The sequence below is a fragment of the Pteropus alecto genome, unplaced genomic scaffold (assembly GCF_000325575.1).
Source record: "Pteropus alecto unplaced genomic scaffold, ASM32557v1 scaffold45, whole genome shotgun sequence".
Taxonomy (NCBI): Eukaryota; Metazoa; Chordata; class Mammalia; order Chiroptera; family Pteropodidae; genus Pteropus; species Pteropus alecto.
The window spans coordinates 30,670,538-30,678,477 of NW_006442491.1; the positions used below are offsets into that span (position 1 = coordinate 30,670,538).

At 49.3% G+C, this 7,940-nt stretch overlaps 1 long non-coding RNA gene across 1 annotated transcript; it reads right to left on the bottom strand.

The window, feature by feature from the left end:
• Positions 1 to 201: 201 nt before the first annotated feature.
• On the bottom strand, positions 202 to 3,750 carry LOC112471028. Its single transcript, XR_003043190.1, has 2 exons — positions 3,623 to 3,750; positions 202 to 538 (listed from the first exon to the last, which is right to left on the bottom strand). It is a non-coding gene; the product is annotated as an uncharacterized LOC112471028 (long non-coding RNA).
• Positions 3,751 to 7,940: the final 4,190 nt, after the last annotated feature.

Below are 7,940 nucleotides of genomic sequence, written 5' to 3' on the forward strand. Positions count from 1 at the left end.
AAAAGTCATGTTTCTGTTGGGTTGCAGAGGTGTGAACTGGGACCTTCCAGGAGCCAAGCTAGGAGGAGAGGCCGCCTGAGAAGGGGCCAAGCGGGGGGAAGGCTGTGCCAAGGATGGGGAGAGACGACTGCCTGCATCTGTGTACTGGGATTTGGCTAGACATGGATCTGGACTTTAAAAAGATAGGCTAGTAAATCTACATTTCTTTGCACCATTTGATTTTATTTCTGTCACTTGTAATCTAGAGTCCTGATTAATACGCCAATCTAGGGAGGATCAGAGATGCACCAAGATGCTAGTCTACAGTTTGAGGACTTCGGCTAAAAGACCTCATAGAGAATATCCTCTTTGATAAAGTCAAAACGTTGCATTCTTATTGGGGCTGATTTAGAAGAGTCTCATCTTAACGTTGTTGTCATTTCCTCAGGACCTGGTTTAAGTCATGGTGTCTTAGATGAACTTCTGGTGCCTGTGAATATGGAGACTTTAAGGCGGAAGCAAACCTGAAATTCATTGCTTCTTTATCATTTATCTTTCACTGAAAGACAAAGAAGAGAAATATAGCATGCATACTTGTTAATATTTGCCAGAAAAATATACATAATTGAAATGAAGATTTTAAATTTTTTGAAAACTTCAAATGAATGTTACTTGATCAGGATTTTCTTTTCTGTGTTCTCACTTTTCCTTCTCGTTATGAGCTGAAAATGTTAGTTCTGGCGTAACTTTTATTCCTTCTTAAACACTGGCTTTAATTCCTGGGTGGCCTCGTTATCTACTAAAGACATTTGACTATGATATGTTCAAGGTTACCGGTGACGTTTTAAATATTTTTTAAAAAATCATTTTGGTTTTGGCAAGATTCGGAATGCATAAACACATTCTGTTATGCATTCTCTTACTTATTAAATTTACATATTTCTTGAAAAGAACAGTGATTTTTCTCTCTGTCTTAAACTTATGTTCATGCTCTTCCTTATTTGCTTCCTAGTTTGATGTCACGACACAAAAATTTGTTTAAAAGCAAAGAATAAGTCTTATCTGCTTCCTGAATGCCTCCCCAAATTACTTTCCATCAGTTGATATATCTGCTATTAGTGTATGAAATCTACTTTTATCCAGAAGCTTACCAACGAATCTTCACAGTACCTATCATAATGCGTACATCTTAGGGGGGGGGAAAAAAAAAGACCTTCGAACATTCCTGTCTTTCCAACCAGCGGTTTTCATAAGCTGAAGTCCCAAGAATAGTCTCATCTTGAGAGACAGATAAGGCAGGGTCTCAGCAAAATCATTTTTTTCACTAAAGCTGAGACTTTGCTTAAAGTGAAAATAAGGCTCACTGCTTTGTGTGATTGTCTATGTATAACAGTAAAAAGAGCTCTATGGCATCAGGACAAAATGCACTTTCTTTGTTTGTTTTAATTGTTTGTTGCCAGGGAAAATGTACAGTTATCCCACCGTGAGCGGGGAGGCCTGAGAGTCTCCTGGATGTCGGCGGCATGCATTTTGAGGACCCGCCGCCTGTGGCTGTAATTGAAGGAGGCACCTCCACGCGCAGCGTCCATTCTCTGGTGCTGACTGTGGGTTACGCAGGGCAGTGGCTGACTGGGGCTGGTGCGTGAGGAGCCAGCAGGGTCTCACCTGGGAGACAAGGCGGGGTTTCGCTTTGCCAGCTTGCTGCTCAGGCTCCATCTGAAGTAGACTTGACTCATCAAGGAAAGCCAGTCCCAACCTCCTCGCAAACTCTGTAAGTCCAGGTCGGGGCCTCTGAAGGCCAAGGCCAACCGAGAATGAGTCATCTATTTGCTCAGGATATGAAATAGCCGACTCCTTCAGGCTGTCTCTTTGGGGAAAAAGGAGCTGGCAGATGGGGAGGCGCGGGCTTCCCATCCCTGCTCCTGGGTGCGTTCGACCTGGGACAATCTCCATGTCTCTGTGCCTGAGCTTTCCTTTCTCTAGCTGGGAGCGGGGCTGGAGCGGCTCTTCCTTTGCAGAGGTCCTGGGAGGGCCGCGTTGACCAGTGCCTTTCAAACTGGCACAGAGCAGGGCTGCTAAGTCTGAGATGTCCAGTCTGCTGTAATTAGTGTAGCCAGACGTGGGAGATTCTGGTTCCGATCGGAAAAAGTTACCAAAGTCCCAAAAGGGGACGTGGAGGCAAAGCTCAGTTCTTAGTGGAATGTTTCTTTGCCCAACACCCAACATCAAACAGCACTAACGTCTCCAAAATTTAAACAAGCAAACGCGGCTGGAGACGCGGAGGCAGCAGGAAACTGGCGTCAGTTAGGGCTCCGCCAGCGGACCATCCGACAGACCTGAAAATCTCTCCTTCCTCATCTGCAGGTTGAAAGTCCCCTTTCTCCAGCTCGCCTTTCTTATCTGCCCCCTTCCTTTCCCCCCTTCTTTCTTCCTTTCTCCAAATGGCCTTAAAAAAAAAAAAAAACAAACAAAAAACAAAAAAAGCCTCGATGTATAAAATGAAGGCTCCGAGCCTTCTGAGAAGTGGAGCAGCTGGACTAATGAAAAATGTGCCCTTGATTAAGTCCAGCATCTGAAATCTTGAAATTTTTCTGCGGTTAAATTGATTTCCCAGTTCCCAGCAGGGGCTTATGGAGGAGGCTGAGGCTGAGAACGCAGCCTCGCTCAAATGCAAACGGCCCCGTCCTGAGCGTCTTGTCAGAACCCAGCGTCCTACGACCTCTCCTGCGGTTTGGGGTCATGGAGCGGGCTGAGGAGCGCTTCGAAGGATGGCTGGCCCCTCGGTTTCCTCCATGAATCTCGGGCTGGGCTCTGGCCACGCAGCCGCCAGATGCTGGGCCTCCTGCTGCTTCCACATCTGGATAGGCTCAGTCCTCCGGCCGAGGCCTGGCGTGTGGTGACCGTCTGGGGTCCCTGGGAGCTCAGGGTCCTCCCGTCCCAGATGGCCCTGAGGGAGGTGCCCCAGTTGCTCAGTAGGCAGAGCTGTTCAGGCTTTCAGGTTTGGCAAGTTTTCAACAAAGTTACAAAAGACCCAGTGTTCCCTTTCTCAGTAACTGGTGCCACCAAATGCTCAGTCATTCAGGCCAGTGACCTACCACATGTCACCCTCGGGTCCTCCCTCTTCTTTCAGCTGACCGACATCGAATCACTAAATTCAGAATCCACCTCCAGTCTGCCTGCCCCTCCACACCCCTGCCCTCATCAGAGGTGGCACCTTCCTCCTTGCTTGGGTCCTGGCGACAGCTCCCGGTGGGGCCTCCTGCGGCCATTCCTCTCCCCATCGTGAAATCTACTCTCTACGTGCACCCGGGGGAGAGTCAGCTCTGTCAAATGGAAATGAGACCCCTGATTCAATATTTCCGTGGCTTCCCACAACACCTGGGAGAGAGTGGATCCCACCTCCTCGTCACATCCCATAAGGCCTGCACGATTCCCGGAAATGCCCCCAACTTGTGTCTGGCCGCCATCTCCCCCGCTCCCTGCATTCCAGCCACACTGGCTGCCCGTTCTTCCTCCGGTGCCCGCTCTGCCAGCCTCGGGGCCTTTGCACATACTGCCCCCTCCTTCCTGGGATGCTCTTTCCCCAGCTCCCCTCAAGACCTGCTTCCTCACGCCTTCCATTCTCTTCTCAGGCGTCACCTACCCCTCTGCACCTCCGCATCATGTCCCGCGTCTGACACAGAACTGTCACGATTCATATTACACGCTTCTATCGTCATTTTCACCCACAGGAATGGCGACCCCATGAAAGAAAAACAGCCTGTCTATCTGTTTGCTGTTGGATTTCTGCTCTAAGGAATGGAAGGAGCAATAAGAATCATAGAATGGAATCTTAAGAATTCTAAAATAAATATTTAAATCATAGAATGTTCCGGTCTGATGGAGCCCCTAGTTAAACCCATTCATTCTGCACATGGCAAACTGAGACTGAAGAGGAAAGTGATTTTTCTGCACATCTAAGGTCGAGGGGTCCTGCTCTGTTAGGAGAGGGACCCACTTAGTGTGTGTCTCAGGTAACGGGTGGCTGTGGGAGCTTCTTCTGTCCTTGACGCGTTACCTAGGCAAGCAGGGACAGAAAGGCACCAACATGTCATAGGGTCAGTGACGACAGGCCTCGTGGTTCAGAGGAGATAGAGCTGGTGGTCGGGAGGACAGTGACATGGAAAAGCTTCCCCGAGCCTCAGGACGTCGGATTGGCTTGAAGAGCAGGAGGACCCCAGATCTGAAGGTCGGCTCACGGAAGGCCTTAGGCAAGAAAGGGTGAGGCAAATCCCTCCAGAATTTAACTCACAGGCAGAAACACTTACTGACAGAGGCCTTTGAAAATGTAAACCAGATCATGTGCTCCCTGCCCAGAACCTTCTGCTGGCTTCTGTGTTAGTTGCCTACAGCTGCTTTAACAAATGACCATAAACTGGGTGGCTTAAAACAACGGTAGTTTGTTTCTCGCAGTTCAGGAATCCAGAGTCTGAGGTAGAGGTGTGGCGGGGTTGGTTCCTCCAGGAGGCTCTGAGGAAACCTCCTCCAGGCCTCCCTTCTGGCTTCTGGTGGCTCCTGGAAATCCTCGACCTTCCTTGGCTCGTAGATACTTCACTTCCGCTCCAGCTCTGCCATCGTGTAATGTTCCAGACCCCGTGTGTCTTCACACAGGCTTTGTGCAAGTCCATGTATTTACAGTCCATACCTTATTCTCATCTTAACTAATTAGACCTGCAAAGACCCTCCCTCTTTCCAAATAAAGTTACGTTCCGAGGTTCCGGGCGACATGAAATGCTGGGGGGATGCTATTCCACCCAATAAAGTTTCAGATTGCTCCCAGGTGAAAATCCAGGTCTCCTCCCCTCCCCCACACACATAACTGAGAGGCGGTGCAGCCTGGTGGTTAGGAATGAGACAGCGCGGCTGGGCTGCCCAGGTGAGCTCCCTGCTCGGTTACCACCCCATGTGCCTGTGGCGAGTGGGTCATGGCTCTCAGTTCTTTTTTTTTTTTTTGCTCCCAGTTCTTGATCCCCTTCTATGCCACATGATGTCACAGGGACTCCCAATAATGTGGGATGGCCATGAGACCTGCTTGGCCAGTGGGGCACTTGTGAGGTCAATGTAGGTAGAAGCCCTAAATGCACTCATGGGGTTAGGCTTGATTCTTGGCTTCTGGAAGGTCCCGCCCCAGTGAGCTGCCTCAGGGCTGCCTCAGGTTGGTGTGAGCTTCACAGGGCTGATTTGAACCTGATCTCTACGCTGGGGCCAATCCAGTAGCCCAGTGACCCTCTCAGCAGAGCCATCCGATAGAGCCCAGCTGGGATCAGGTGAACCCAGATGGCCGAAAACTCTGTAAGCTGAGAAGGATTATTATTATAAGTCCCCGAGTTCTGAGCATTATGTTATAGAGCATTATTGCAATGGTGGCTGAGTAATAAAGAATTGTGACACTGGGTACTTGATTGAAATTAATCAGTTTCCTCATCTGTAAAATGAGGCTCATAACGCTACCTACCTTCTCATTTGTTGTGAGGTTTAAATGAGATAATATATGTAAAGTGTCACATGGCAAATATCAGTGAGCATCGCTGCCATTATTACCATAAGGCTCAACACAACCCCATCATCTTAAACTGACCCCTCGGTCACTGTGGCTGAAGGCTTGTTTTTCAGAAAACGCTGAACCTTTGCATTCTTCACATAGTCTTCACATGGGTATATTTTTCTTGTTCTTTTGAGCTCAGCTCAGATGATCCCTGCACAGATGTGCTTCTCCTAGGACTCTGTCTGCAGCTGATGCTGCTCACCGGGCTGTTTGTTTATTTAGTGTCTGTCCACATGCTAGAGGTCAGGTCAGCCTGGCCTAAAATATAGTAGGTGCTCAATTAATACTAGTGAACTTATCTTAAAAAGCGTGTCAAACCTTGCCCTTCACCTGTGCATTTGAGGCCTATCGTGTTGTGCACCTTTCTTGCATGAAGCTTTCTTCTAGGCAGCGGAGAAGAGCGAGCAAGGTCTCTGTTCCAAGGAGCTCACATATCAGCGGCGTTGAGAGACAATGCGCATGGAAACTAACGAGGACGTAACAGGCCAGCGGTGATGTTCGTCAAAAAGAAGGTACAGCAGGATAACGAGGGAGTGACAGGAGCGGCCTGTGAGGAGCAGCCAGGGTCATAGTGGCCACAGGGAGGTGGGAGATGGGAACGGCGGGGGGCTGAGGTAAGAGGTACGGGACTGGATTTATGTATGATCTTGTAGGCCACTGAGAGGACATTGGCTTTCACTGTGCAATTCCAGATCACTGAGTGGGTCTGGGCAGAGGGATGACGTGCTCTGGGTTTATTTAGATAGACTCTCAGACTGTGTGGAGACAAACTGTGGGGCTGAGGGCAGAAGCAGCTGGACCTGAGAGAAGGCCACGATGGAGTGGGGGCAGGGAGGTACGGCGCAGGGTCACCAATGGGATTTAGCCGTGAAGGTCAGGCTGAGCAAATGAAGGCTGACTCCAAGAGTTAGGCCTGAGCAGCTGGAAGAAGGAGGTGCTGTGGAGTCGGGCGTGGGAGGCCACAGCAGGACGGGCGGGGAAGGGAGAGGCTGAGACGCAGAGCAACAAGGGAGGTGCTGAGACACGGAGTGTGGAGAGCAACGTGGAAAGGACTGGGGGGCCTGAGCCCACCTGCCCACACCCCCACTTCCCTCGGCTCAAGATCTTCCTTCATATGAGCTGCAAGGGCGACCACCTATGTTGCCCCAAGCAGGTGAAGCCAGCCCGACTCTGCACTTGCGTCTCCCTCTGAGGAACAAAGGTCAATGTCACAGCAATCTGCTCTGATGCTGGCTTCGAGCCAAGACCCTTAATATTCAATGAGAAATCTGCATTGATGAAACTTTCATTAAAGAAACATTATCCCTTTCACTCCCCTTGTTATTCTGTGGCTCTGAGTATCAGGCTCGTTTGGGTTTGATTACCCCGATGATCTGAAGATTGGAGCATTATTAAAAATTTAGATGAGCAATGATATGTCTGGGCCTCCCCCTCCTCTCTCAGCCGGAGCACGAGGGTTTCTGCTAATGATCACAATGAATTCAGGGCAGACCTGGCAATTAGAGAAGTGTCCACAGTTTGAGGGAGCGTCCACCCCTCGGCCTTCGACGGAAATGAGCTGCTTGGCTTGCAGGGCACACGATTTGATTGATAAAAGGCATCAGAAGGAAATTCTAGTCCTAGACTTAGTTGTAGGGCTAACGAGCTGCATGCATGCCGGAGCAGGTCCCCTCCCCTTGCTGTGCCCCAAATGTGCCCCCATCTGTAGAGTAAGGAGGTTGGACAAGGGCAGATGCTTAAAAAGGGTGCCCGTGGGCTGAAGTCAACTTAGGGAGGGAATCTGCCCTGCAAACTGCTTTATTTGTTTAATGAATATTTTCCTGGACTCATGATCTCAGTTTTGGAGTGTCATGGATATTAACTTGTCTAATCCACCCAGCCGCTCCACGAGGTAGATACTCGTATCATTTCCACTTTACAGATGAGGAAACTCTGACCAAGTCGGGTGGAATGACTTACTCCGGGTCGCCCGCCAGGCAGGATTCGAACTCAGGTGGTCTGGCTCTAGAGCTCACGCTCTAAATGCTATACCTCTGTCCCAAAGTGCCGTTGTTATTATTATTATTTTTGGAAGCACAGTGTTTAAAAAGTAATTAATGTTGGAATTTTAAAAGTATGTGTTTTTATGCAAAACATAGCTTGTATGTTGAAATATTTGAGCTCCGTAAATACTCAGTCCACTTTTCCACCTTGTCACAAGCAGCGAGTCCCAGTGTCCCTTAGGATGGAATGTTCTTCTCCTGGGCCACCTCAGGCACACCAGGCTCAGAATCTCCCTATCGCCACAGGTGCCACGTGTCTTTGATGATTGAATTTGCCCTTTTTATGATTCTCGGACTGCTTTACTCCCTGACGGCCTGGTACTAGTAGGCATTTG